Source organism: Nicotiana tabacum, chromosome 21 (genome assembly GCF_000715075.1).
Source record: "Nicotiana tabacum cultivar K326 chromosome 21, ASM71507v2, whole genome shotgun sequence".
Lineage (NCBI taxonomy): Eukaryota > Viridiplantae > Streptophyta > Magnoliopsida > Solanales > Solanaceae > Nicotiana > Nicotiana tabacum.
In genome coordinates, this window is record NC_134100.1 from 91,687,775 (window position 1) to 91,701,391 (window position 13,617).

Here is a 13,617-nt window from a genome sequence, read left to right on the forward strand (position 1 = left end):
AGCAACCCTAATACGCAGTTGAAATCTGTTGCAATCAGCTGCCGAATCAGCCCCGAAAAGAGCCGAAACAACAACTGAAAGGCGCTGCAAATTTCACCTAAAAGATCACCTCAAACCAATGCAAAAACCAGCCCGAAATCACCATCCAAATCTGGTCGAGTTGAGTTGTTCGGCGTTGCGATTCCGGTTCGAGTTTATGGTCCGTAGCTCGCTCGAGGACTGCTATTTTTGGATACTCTTTTGCGCTGTACATGTTTTGAAGATTTTAAGCAATTAAGGTCTGGCTCTTTCTTTCTTTCACTACTCCAATTCATTTCTCTATGATTCGAGTATTTCAGATCCATGTCACTATTTCTTTAATGTTTTACTTTTCATATGTGTCTGCTTTGAATTTTTTTTTTAAATATTATTAGTTGTACTTGGGTTTATGAGTTTGAGCCTTTGTGTATGTTACTTCAAATCTGTGTTAGTATGGGAATTTGGGTATATAAGCACTAACTTGAAAGTTGAGTTTTAATTGTATTTCAATTGCTGAAAATTCAATAAGCTTCATGCATTAGCAATCATCGTTTGCAAACATTCTCTGAGGTATCTACTGGAGGAAACCGTGATTTATGATATAGCAGTAGGATTGCTCATTTATTTTCCTTGGCCTTTGATATGCAAAGCGTGAGAATGATTAGTAATCGTCACTGTTTCTAATTCTTCAATGTCCTCTTCCTGAAATCCATGGAATAATAAAAGTAATAATTATGATTCCAAAAATAAATCGAAGTACGCTTTCGCGCGACTTTGGTCGAACAAAAATAATCCTTAATTCGTAGCTTGCTTTAGGCGCAATAATCAATCTTCGTGATTATGGGTACGGTTTCTGTGGCATGGTCACGATACGTAATTCCCAATTCGGGTGTGCATTTCATCTGACCCAACTATAACTTCGAATAATAATAAAAATAAACATGTCGTAAATCGCGGGTGCATTTCATGTGGCGCGGTTTGCAATGTGTACAATGCACAATAGGTTTAAAACAGGTAATAAATCAGATAATTAAGCCAAGTATTAATAGTTAAGTAACCGTGCTAAAACCACGGAACTCGGGAGTGCCTCACACCTTCTCCCGGGTTAACAGAATTCCTTACCCGGTCTTCTGTATTCGCAGACCATAAATAAGAGTCAATTTCCTCGATTTGGGATTTAAAATAAACCGGTGACATGGGACACCATAAATTATTCCAAGTGGCGATTCTGAAATAAATAAATAATTCCATTTCGATTAATGTCACTTTAATTGGAAAAACTCCCTTATTCCCCTATCCCCTGCGGAAAAAAGGAGGTGTGACAGCCTTACACGGTTCGGTCCAACCAAATAAGAATTCAAAAAAAAATCCAAAAATCCCCAATACCTGAAACTGGGGCAAAGATTTTACCTCACTTTTGAAAGAGTTGATTCCAAGAGTTGTAAAGTATACAACCCATCATATTGAGTCTACCTAGAGCTTCCATGCCGACCCATCTTTCTAACCCTATCCAAAAACCGTCCAAATAAAGACCTCCCGATATGCCTTCAAGAATGCCAAGAAACGCATGCAAAGAGCAGCAGTTGTCACACGACATAGAACACTGTCAAGTTGCTCACACATACAAAAAAAAAGAAAAAAAAAAGAAAAAGAGAGAGTCTTACTTGTGAAAACCCTCACGGGCACTGTAAGACGACGGTAAGCAGAGATGAATAAATGAGAGAGACTTGTTGCTAAAAACCCCTCGGGGCACCACTAGTCGAAAGTGAGTCATGAAGCTGATGCAAAGAATTGGCACAAACAAGCCCGACTTCAAATGTCATAGGAATGGTAAAAGGAAAGATTTGATCAGTTTGAAAGATCAGGCCGCTAAGTCCAAAATGCATGTCATGATCATAAAGGCTAGCTGCCTCCCCCCCCCCCAAAAAAAATCTTCCTCCTTTCCTTCCCGACAGGGGTATTTTTTGTTAATATTGTTTCTTCGCATCATTGTGTCATACGCTCTGAGTCAGTCCTTGCCAAAACAAGCAAGAAAAGATTTCAAAATCTGCTATCAGCTTTTCAGTTGCACAAAGTAAATTTGGCCAGCACACTCAGTTGTTACAGCCAACATGTCTTGAGGATTCGTGCAATACGAAGGTTTCCCCCATAAGACTCTTATCAGCCTATTTGGCTAAAGCAAGCAAAGATAACCTCAAGGTTAATCAGGGATTCCCTGTAGTACCGAACAAGGACTATGAAGTGGCACATTGTGCAAAAGACACTTACCAGTTGTGATCCTCTCTGAGAGACAAAATTGCTCCAAAAGCAAAAAGCCATTCAAGATATCTGAAAAGGATATCCAAGAAAAGAAATCTCTTTTTTGAGATAAGGATGATTGAGCCACAAAACACAAATGGAATTGGGAGCGAAACAATCAGGGTTGATATAGAAAGTAAAGGTCCCTTGTAAGGAACAACAGAGTCTCCCAGCAATGCAGCCAACTATCAATGCAGTCAGTCTTCCAAAAGTTGGATGATCACAAAGTCAAGCCACCCAAGACTCAAGGCCGCAAACCGACCACCACTTTTAAAACTGACAAAATTTTCTTTGTTTGAAACAGGAACAAAGCAGTGCAAGGAATTTGGGTTTCCAAAAAAAAAAAAAAGAAGAAAAGAAAGAAAAAGAAAAAAGAAGAGAAGAGCCGACAAAGGTAAGTTTCTCAAATCTTTGTCTTTATCTGTCTTGCTAGTGTGCATAAATATTGCCATTGCTCTTCACATTTTTCCTCCTAGGATAAAAAGTCCTAGTCTGATAAATTTTCTCCCAATAAAAATCTTAGTGTGATGAATTTTTGTCCTAAGATAGAAAACCTAGTCTGATGAATTTTCTCCTAGGATAAACGTCTTAGTCTGATGAATCTTTCTCCTAAGATAACAAAAAAAAAGGACCTAGTCTGATGAACTTTCTCCTAGGATCGAAGTCTTAGTCTGATGAATCTTTCTCCTAAGATAACAAAAAAGACCTAGTCTGATGAACTTTCTCCTAGGATCGAAGTCTTAGTCTGATGAATCATTCTGCCTAAGATAGAAAACCTAGTCTGATGAATTTTTTCCTAGGATAAAAATATCTTAGTCTGATGAATCTTTCTCCTAAGATAACAATAAGAAAACCTAGTCTGATGAATTTTCTCCTAGGATAAAAATATCTTAGTCTGATGAATCTTTCTCCTAAGATACCAAAAAAAAAACCTAGTCTGATGAATTTTCTCCTAGGATAAAAATATCTTAGTCTGATGAATCTTTCTCCTAAGATAACAATAAGAAAACCTAGTTTGATGAACTTTCTCCTTGGATCAAAATCTTAGTCTGATGAATCTTTCTCCTAAGATAGAAAACCTAGTCTGATAAATTTTCTCCTAGGATAAACGTCTTAGTCTGATGAATCTTTCTCCTAAGATAGAAAACCTAGTCTGATGAATTTTCTCCTAGGATAATAAGTTTAAAAAAAGGGGAAGTCTGAAAAAAAGAAAGAAAAAAAGAGGTCAATTTTTCATTTTCTTAAGTTATCAATCTTTAGTTTTCTTGAAATCAGGGGTCCTGCCTGGAAAATAAGGTCAGTTTTTAGTTTAGTCAAGCTTAGTTTATCGTTTTCTGCAAGCTCAATCTCAAATTTAGGAGATGCACTTCCTAGTTTGGGTTTTTCAGATTTTTATTTCTTTAGGAGACGCACATCCTAGTCGAGTCTTCAATTTTGCTCTCATCATTGCATCCTTTATCAATAGCATAGGTAATTTATAGTTCTGCTAATAACTCACAAATTTTCCTAGTGTAAACTGGGGCAAAAAAAAAAAAATTCTTTTGTTGTTTCCATTTTGTTGTAGTTGCAGGCGCCCACCTGGAGAACGAGGGAATTAATTTCAAGTTTTAAAGTCATCAGGCACCCACCTGGAGAATGAGGGAATTTGTTTTAATTTTCAAGTCATTATCAGGCGCCCACCTGGAGAACGAGGGAATTTATTTCAAGTTTTAAGTTAGCATCAGGCGCCCACCTGGAAAATGAGGGAATTCATTTCAAGTTTTAAGTTAGCATCAGGTGCCCACCTGGAGAACGAGGGAATTCATTTCAAGTTTTAAGTTAGCAACAGGCGCCCACCTGGAAAACGAGGGAATTCATTTCAAGTTTTAAGTCAACATCAGACGCCCACCTGGAGAATGAGGGAATTTATTTCTGTTTTAAGTCAGCACAGGCGCCCACCTGGAGAATGAGGAAATTTGTTTCAAGTTTTTAAGTCAGCAGGCGCCCACCTGGAGAATGAGGGAATTTATTTCGAGTTTTAAGTCATCAGGTGCCCACCTGGAGAACGAGGGAAGTCATTTAAGAATTCAATTCAAGTTAGAAGTAGCAGAAGCTCGCCTCAAGAATGCGAGCTGACAGTCCGAGATGACCAAAGGAAGAAGTCTCAATTCAGAATAAAAGAAAAAAAAAAAGAAAAAGGAAAAAAGAGAAGTGAATCCAAAATGCATAAGCTGATGAAAGACATGAACTGCTCAAGACATGGCTGAATACACGAGCACTGCCTGTCCGGTCTTGATCCGAAAAGCTGAAGAAGAAAGAACTAGCACCTGCAGCTAGCAAGCATCAAGGTTCAAATCAAAAGTCTGCATGAAGAACCATTCAAGACTCAAGATCAAGCTTTAGAAGACTTATAGATAGGAATCTTGTAACACATAGCTGATAGGGTTGTTTAGTTCCTTTAGATTTTGATTTTTATGTAATAGCAGGGACCGCGGACCGGAACCTCGACGGAACGGTATCTCACTCGACTCTGTCATCTTCTCCACACACTCTATTACTTCATTCACCTCTGAACTACACGTGACCTGATTCCTTTAAAGCCAAGGATATGCAGGCAGCTCAGATACCAGGGTTCGGTCACAATCTTTTGTCCGTCTTTGTTTCGCTTTGAATAAGCGTCGGGTCATAAATCAATTACGTTACTTATTGTTCTTTGCTCCGAAAACTCTTCGTTTTTCCAAGCAAAGAGGGGCAGCTGTAAGCACGTAATTTTTGATCCGACACATTTTTGAGCTATTTTTAAGTGTTTAAAATATTTATTTAACTTAGCTTTAATTTTTATGGAGTTTTAGTCAATTTTTACTTCAAATTACAATTTAAAAACACAAAAAATATTTTCATCTTTAGTTTAAGGTCAATTAGTATATTTATATTTATAGTACTTTAATTTTTGCCATGACTTTAGCCTATTTTTTTTACTTTTACTTTGTTATAACATTTAAAAATACAAAAAAAAATAGTTTCACTTTTAATATTTAATATTAATTTAGTATTTTATTAAGAGGGATTTTTATATTTTTATAAATACATTATATTATTTTAGTCTTCTTACCCCAAAATTAAAACCCAACAAGACATGAGCCCAACCCAATATCCTAAATCCAAGCCCAATCCCTTAACCCTAAGCCCCTTCTCCCTACCTAAAGATAAATACACACACAGAAAAAAAGACTCCGAACCTAGCTGCTCTTTCTTCTGTTTTTGAGACGTCATCAGTGTCTCCCCCTTGAGATTGGATCCATTTTTCTTTTTCCCAAAACTCAAAGACACACACGAAAAGGGGTGCTGGAAAATCGCTGAGAAAGGAAAAAAGGCATCACCACTTTTACCTTTTTTTTTTCAGCCATGAAATTGCAGCTTTGAAGCACCATCTTCCTCACCTTAGCTCATCCATTAACACCATCACATAAAGCTCCCAAAATCAGCTGAATATAGCCTTGAAATAACCTCAAAATCCATTCAAAATCAACCCCAATAACCAGTAAAAACAGCCCGAAAACGCTGGCCAGAGCAACCCTAATACGCAGTTGAAATCTGTTGCAATCAGCTGCCGAATCAGCCCCGAAAAGAGCCAAAACAACAACTGAAAGGCGCTGCAAATTTCACCGAAAAGATCACCTCAAATCAATGCATAAACCAGCCTGAAATCACCATCCAAATCTGGTCGAGTTGAGTCGTTCAGCATTGCGATTCCGATTCGAGTTTATGGTCCGTAGCTCGCTCGAGGACTTCTATTTTTGGATACTCTTTTGCGCTGTACATGTTTTGAAGATTTTAGGCAATTAAGGTCTGGCTCTTTCTTTCTTTCACTACTCCAATTCATTTCTCTATGATTCGAGTATTTCAGATCCATGTCACTATTGCTTTAATGTTTTACTTTTCATATGTGTCTGCTTTGAGTTTTTTTTTTAAATATTATTAGTTGTACTTGGTTTTATGAGTTTGAGCCTTTGTGTATATTACTTCAAATCTGTGTTAGTATGGGAATTTGGGTATATAAGCACTAACTTGAAAGTTGAGTTTTAATTGTATTTCAATTGCTGAAAATTCAATAAGCTTCATGCATTAGCAATCATCGTTTGCAAACGTTCTCTGAGGTATTTACTGGAGGAAACCGTGATTTATGATATAGCAGTAGGATTGCTCATTTATTTTCCTTGGCCTTTGATATGCAAAGCGTGAGAATGATTAGTAATCGTCACTGTTTCTAATTCTTCAATATCCTCTTCGTGAAATCCATGGAATAATAAAAGTAATAATTATGATTCCAAAAATAAATCGAAGTACGCTTTTGCGCGACTTTGGTCGAACAAAAATAATCCTTAATTCGTAGCTTGCTTTAGGCGCAATAATCAATCTTCGTGATTATGGGTACGGTTTCCGTGGCATGGTCACGATACATAATTCTCAATTTGGGTGTGCATTTCATCTGACCCGACTATAACTTCGAATAATAATAAAAATAAACATGTCGTAAATCGCGGGTGCATTTCATGTGGGGCGGTTTGCAATGTGTACAATGCACAATAGGTTTAAAACAGGTAATAAATCAGATAATTAAGCCAAGTATTAATAGTTAAGCAACCGTGCTAAAACCACGGAACTCGGGAGTGCCTCACACCTTCTCCCGGGTTAACAGAATTCCTTACCCGATCTTCTGTGTTCGCAGACTATAAATAAGAGTCAATTTCCTCGATTTGAGATTTAAAATAAACCGGTGACTTGGGACACCATAAATTATTTCAAGTGGCGACTCTGAAATAAATAAATAATTTCATTTCGATTAATGTCACTTTAATTGGAAAAACTCCCTTATTCCCCTATCCCCTGCGGGAAAAAGGAGGTGTGACAATCCGGAATAGATCACTTCCTAGGATCCTGTCTGATTTCATTGGGCACAAAGAATCAAAACTCTGTAGCTCTCTCAACAGCTGAAACAGAATATGTTGTTGTAGCTTCTTGTTGTGCCCAGCTCTTGTGGATCAAACAACAATTAGAGGATTTTGGAGTATACACTGACTGTGTACCTCTTCTATGTGATAACACCAGTGCACTCAACATGGCAAATAACCCGGTCCAGCACTAGAGAACCAAGCACATTGATGTAAGATATCATTTTCTCAGAGACAATGTGGAGAATGGGCTTATTTGCATAAAGTTCTATAGTATAGAAGACCAAATTGCAGACATCTTCACCAAAGCTTTAAGCAGGGAACATTTTGAGAAAAACAGGATGGCACTGGGGTTAATCAAGACTAATTGAGAATCTGATTCCCTTCCATATGGCTATGAAAGTTACATTCAGGTAAATCTAGCTAAAGTGTTTTCTGGCCAAGCCTAACTCACCTCTATATCGTTACAGGTAGACACGCATGATGATTATAGAAGCTGAAGAAACAATGCATGAGCGGTAAAAGAGAGTTGAAAAATCTTTTCCGAAAGACCGATCAAGAACCTGGTTCTTGTACCACAGGTTAATGGTCTTGTGTTTTTCTCATGCATATCTCAAAAGAAACAAAATTAACTGCCACGTCATCCACCTTTTCAGACCCTGTATATCACATCTTTTCTTTCAAATATTTTCACTTCCCTCTGCAACGTTGCATCTTCCCACAAACCTACAGCCATTTCAGAACCTGTTTCTCTTCCCTCATAATTATCCTTTCCCTCTTTAAAACCCCTACTCCTCCTAACCTTAAGCGATCATCCTTCTCTCTTTTCACTCTTCCAAAACCTTCTACCCAACTATCTACCATGGCTGAAGAGCAAGAAAACCTACCCAGCTCTGAAGAGAAAACCCTTGACTTATTCGCCATGTTAGAAACACCACCAAACGTCCCCTCTTCTACCATTGCTGACCCAAAACACCCAAACCTGATTCCTTTTCACCCCTATCTCTCTCATCACGCCCTCTGTCGATACTCCTTCCTTAAGTGTTGAGGACTCAGAAGCACCAAAAATAGATAGTATTTCTTCTCTGTTGCCAGATACTCTCAAAGAACAGAACAAGAATGAAGAAAAGGGTGAAACGCAACAAGGAAAATGGGTGTCCGAGGAAGATACTAATCAGTGTGCTAGTCCTCTGGTTACTGCTGCTGCTATGGAACCTCAGGAAAATGAGGCCATCGAAAATATGTTGTCCATTGCTGCCGAGAGACTGGTGAATAAGGTAACTTCGTCCATGCTTGAGTCTCAAGGGGAAGGGACTCCGCTCTTCGGAGAAGAAGGAACAATGGTGCTCTTTGGATCTTCTGCACCTGAAGAAGCTACTGGGTACCTTGCTGATGAACCTGATTCCCTCTCTGAGGAAACAGGTCATGAATCATCTTCCTAGGTCAGCTTCAATCCTTCTCCATCTCCTCACTTTGATGCTGAACCGTTGGAGTCCATCCCTCTCGTTGTGAGATCTAGTGATGAGGATGAACAGGATGATGTGGTTCTCAATGCACGCTTTAAGATTAGAAATCCCGTGGTCACTCCTGAGCCCCTTCCTAAGCGACCTACCACAAGGTTACAACAGAAGGAGGCTTTTGAGTCTGCCTTGAAGAAAAGCAAAAGGAATAGCAAAAAAAAGAAGAAGAGGCTGGTGAAGGACGGGGAAATTGTGTGTGACAAAAGTATACCTGTAGTGGAAGTGGATGAGGATGCTCAAGAGGAACCAAGTTCCCTGGTTAAGAGATCTCAGAAAAAGAAATAATCTGTTGAGAAAGCTTTAATGGAAGCTGTTGAAACATCAAGTAAAAAGTCTGTGAAAGGTAGTATCAAGTCTAAGCAAGTTGTGGAGAAACAATTAATGTCTGATGATGATATTTTGGTGAAATCAAGTAGCAAGGGTAAGTCCATTGAGAATTCTGTTAAAAGGAAGTTGGAAACTGTTGGGGCACCCGGTTCTGTCAAAAGGGTGAAAAGTGTAAGTGTGCTTGAGCAAGAAAGGATGCGGTACCAGAAGGTACTATGGGGTTGCACGTTTGACCCAGAGATTTCTGAAATGGCAGGTATGAGACAAATTCTTTAGATGGTGGAATTTCAGCAGTGGGGCCATCTGTTCAAAGAGGATGTGCCTAAGGTGTATGAGGATGAGGTCCAAAGTTTCTATGTTGAACTCTTCACTGTTGAAGATGACCACATCTGTGTCCTAGTGAGTGATGTGGATATTGTTATAGATGCTACTGTGTTGGGAAAAATTCTCAGAGTTCTATCTGAAGGGTTGTCATCTGTGAGAGGCGTTTGTGGCTCTAATTTTAGGCGCGCCATTGTGTAAGAGAAAGTTGTCCAACATGGGGAACAAATACACAAGAAGGCTCTGCTTCCTGTGTACCAACTGTTATTTGAGTTGGTTAATAAGGTTCTGCTCCCTTGTGCTGAGAGAATGCCCCTCACATCCCGGTCTGATCTATACTTAATGGAAGCATTGGATGAGTTTTGCTCTATCAATTTGCCTGCCATTATGATTGAACATATGCAGAAAGTGGCAGCTTTCAAGGATGGGAACCATGGACTCCCTTATGACTTTCTTCTCACGCGTGTCTTCAAGTTCTTTAATGTGCCCTTAGGACAGCCCAAGATGGGAATTAGGAAACAGACCTTCTCAAAAATTACACTGGAGGAATGTGAATGTGTTGAAAAGGTTGGAGGAATGGGCAGCACTTCGACGATCTCCCAGCTGATCAATGCCCAGAATAGTGCTATAGAGGAGATCAGGAAGCTGAAGGCAAGGAATGCCATTCTCGAGACTCAGCTAAGTCAGGCTATAAGGGCAACAAGACCTTCCAGTTCATCAAGTGAAGAAGTTGCTCGTCTGTCAAAAGAAAATGCTGAGCTCAGGCAACAGGTTGAGAACCTATGAGAGAAACTACTCGCAGAGCAGATGTCTGCAAATGCTCGAATTGACCTTGTTCTCAACACTCTTGTGGCCTCCTCCAAGCCTTCTTCCTCTAGTGCTCCCTAGGAATATCTTCCACTGACTAGTGTCAAGTTTCTCTTTTTTTTTGATGACTTGTGGTAGTTTTTTTTTTGTGATGTGGATGGATTTCACCTGAACTGCTCCCGCATTCAACAGTCCAAACTTGCCTTTGCTTTCTTGGCAGAGGCTTATGTCTTATAAATCAATTAAGACTCTCTTTTTGCTGTTAAATGTTTGTGTTTTTCTGCTTCTCTTTTCTATCATGTTGTGTGTACACATATGGCACGAGTTAGCTCGGCTAGACTTCCTTATGCTGATTACTTGCTTGTGTATTTTTAATGATTCCAAAAGGGGGAAGATAAATTGAAGCATGGGCATCTGAGTAAAGGGGAATCATAGAGTCAGGGGGAACTTGTGAAATTCCTGGTACTTTATCTGGTTTATTGTGTTCTACAAATAGTTTTTAATTTTTAAGTTTGTCATCATCAAAAAGGGGGAAATTGATAGGTTTAAAGTATCTTAGACTTATGTTTTGATGATCTAACAAACTTATTGTTAAGAATCAGATAAAGGACCTGATGTACACTTGTATATATCTCTATCAACGGACTCAAGCTAATGTGTGTTGTATGACTTCAGACAGAAAAGAATCAACTCAGGGACCTGATCCCTTTGAGTTTCCCTGACAGCAGTGTACTGTACATTCAAACAATGCAGCAGTCACTTCCCATTGGGAAGGGCTTTTTACCAACCAAGTGTTTACATCATCCAAGTGATGTCATTCAAAGGATATTAACAAGAAGCATTACAACAAAACATCACTTGAACACTTGTGAAATAATTCAAGTACTCAAGATCTGATAATCAAGCATTGAAGTCACAAGTGCATCAAGAACAAAGTACAACACTACTACATACTAGTTCTTACAACAAGTCTTTTGTATGTCCTTAGTTGAGTTGCATCTTTGTATTAGTTTTTCATTGTAATTCCTACTTTGCTTATTTAGAAGCTTTAACTAGGAACCTCCAAAAACCATAAACCCTTAGAGTTTGTGTCGTGACTAAAGTTAGTCATGAATTGAAGTCTTTGTAATAGGTTTATTGCAAAGTGGCTTGCAATATGTGTATTACAAGTTAGTGAGGGATTAAGAGTTTAATTCCTAGGTTACAATAGGTTGTAATCTAAAGATTGCTCCAGTAGTGAAGTTGAAATCCTACAAGTGTAGGTCGTGGTTTTTTATCCCCTTGAGCAGAGATTTTTCCACGTAAAATTTTTGGTGTCATTTACTTACTGGTTCATTAGCTATTTTTGTGGGAACTGGTATAGGACCAGGTCTCTATACAGTTTGGTGGACTCATACATTCTATCAATAATGAATTGAAATCTCCTATATTTATATAAGAAAGCAACCTGCTGTGTAAGCTACTTCTGCAAGTTGTTGTATAAGCTGCTACTGTACTAGATATAGATAATCTTCTATCGGGGTAATGTTTATCCATAACGGAGTACCGACAGGATAAGCTCATTGTACCAGATATAGATAATCTTCTACCGGGGGTGATGTTTATCCATAACGGGGTACCGAAAGGATAAGCTCATTGTACCAGATATAGATAATCTTCTACCGGGGGTGATATTTATCCATAACGGGGTACTGAAAGGATAAGCTTATTTAGGAGACTTATTACCAATATAATGCTAAATAGATAAACATATTTACGGCGGAGTCTCATATAGATAAGCTTCTTCATGAAGCTTATTTACAACGGAGTACTAAATGAACATCCATAATATAATATATTTATAACACTCCCCCTTGAATGTTCATTAAAAGATAATGTGCCTCATTAAAACCTTACTAGAAAAAATCCTGTGGGAAAAATCCTAGCGAAGGAAAAAGAGTACACATATTTAGTAATACGCATAACTAGTTGTCTCATTAAAAACCTTATAAGAAAAACCCCGTGGGAAAAACCTTAGTAAGGAAAAAAGAGTATAGCGCGTATTTTATTCCACTTGATAAAAACCTTGTTTCAAATATCTGAGTCTCCGCATTTCAATCCTGTATACCATCTTCTCAAAAGTTGAAGTTGGCAAAGATTTAGTGAATAAATCTGCCGGATTGTCACTTGAACGGATTTGTTGCACATTGATCACGCCCAACTATGCCTTATAAAAAGTACTAAGCGGTCGTTGCAAATATAATTTGGTTTACAAGTCCGGAGTCGAATCCCACAGAGAACTAAGGCTTAGCTATAACTGTTCAATATTGCTAAGAAACACAAGTCCAAATAATTTCCTAATTATAGAGATTATAATATTTATTTCTAACTAATTAACTAACAACTATTATAAAGCAGTAAAACTATCAACTAACAAGGATGAAATTTTGAGACAAGACTAAGGAGGTCTAGAGTTATGATTTTCCCAATTGTCGGAATCCTTCCCGCTATGCCTTCTATAATTTTGCCTAAGTATTTTCTACCGATCATGAGTACTTCAAGTATCATAATTCTCTTCCGAGCAACTAGCACAATTTACTAGACATAGTCTTCCGAACTACGCTAGCTGTCTCTAGTTTACTGCTCACTAAGATCGCACTAAGGTTTCGTTATTCCTAATCCCACTTTTAAACCCTTCGTATTGATTCCTCACATACGTCAGGAGTAATGTTGTTCAACAACTACCTAAATATGTACCCTTTTTCCAAGAAATACATACTAAATAGGCACAGTCAATTGATGGCCATTCAATCAACAACAATTAATATGTAGTTGAACAAGTAGAGAAATCTAACGACTCAATTATATAAAAGCATAACAAGAATTTATCCTACAAAAGGTTCTATCAAAACTCTAGATAACAAATTAGCTATTCATACTAGTATGCAAAACTACAATACCAGAATTCATAACCAATAATGGAAATAAGAAGAAGGAAGTAAAAAACTCGTAGAAGAATTCCCCGCCTTGCTCCTAGTGTGTTCTTGCCTCCTTAGGTCAAACCCCCCCAGGTCTGATCTAATCCCCTAAAAATGGTGTTTAATGAATATTTATATGTGTAGGTAAAATGTCTAGATAAAATAACTAAGTCCAAAACCAATAAGGAGACAAAATAGGCTTTAAAACTCAGAACACGCATCACCTCGCGACAGACCTCGCGGCGCGAGCTTCACGCGCGAGAAGAATTGCTCGCCTCGCCTGCTACTGCTACTTCGTTTCAATTGATGCCAAATTTTGCCTAACTTTCTCTTTTCTTTTCTTTGCTTTTCAAATATTAATTATCACACCATAATTATGTCTTCAATCATCAAATCATGATATCAAAATTATTCCCATCATCAAATAATCACGAGTCA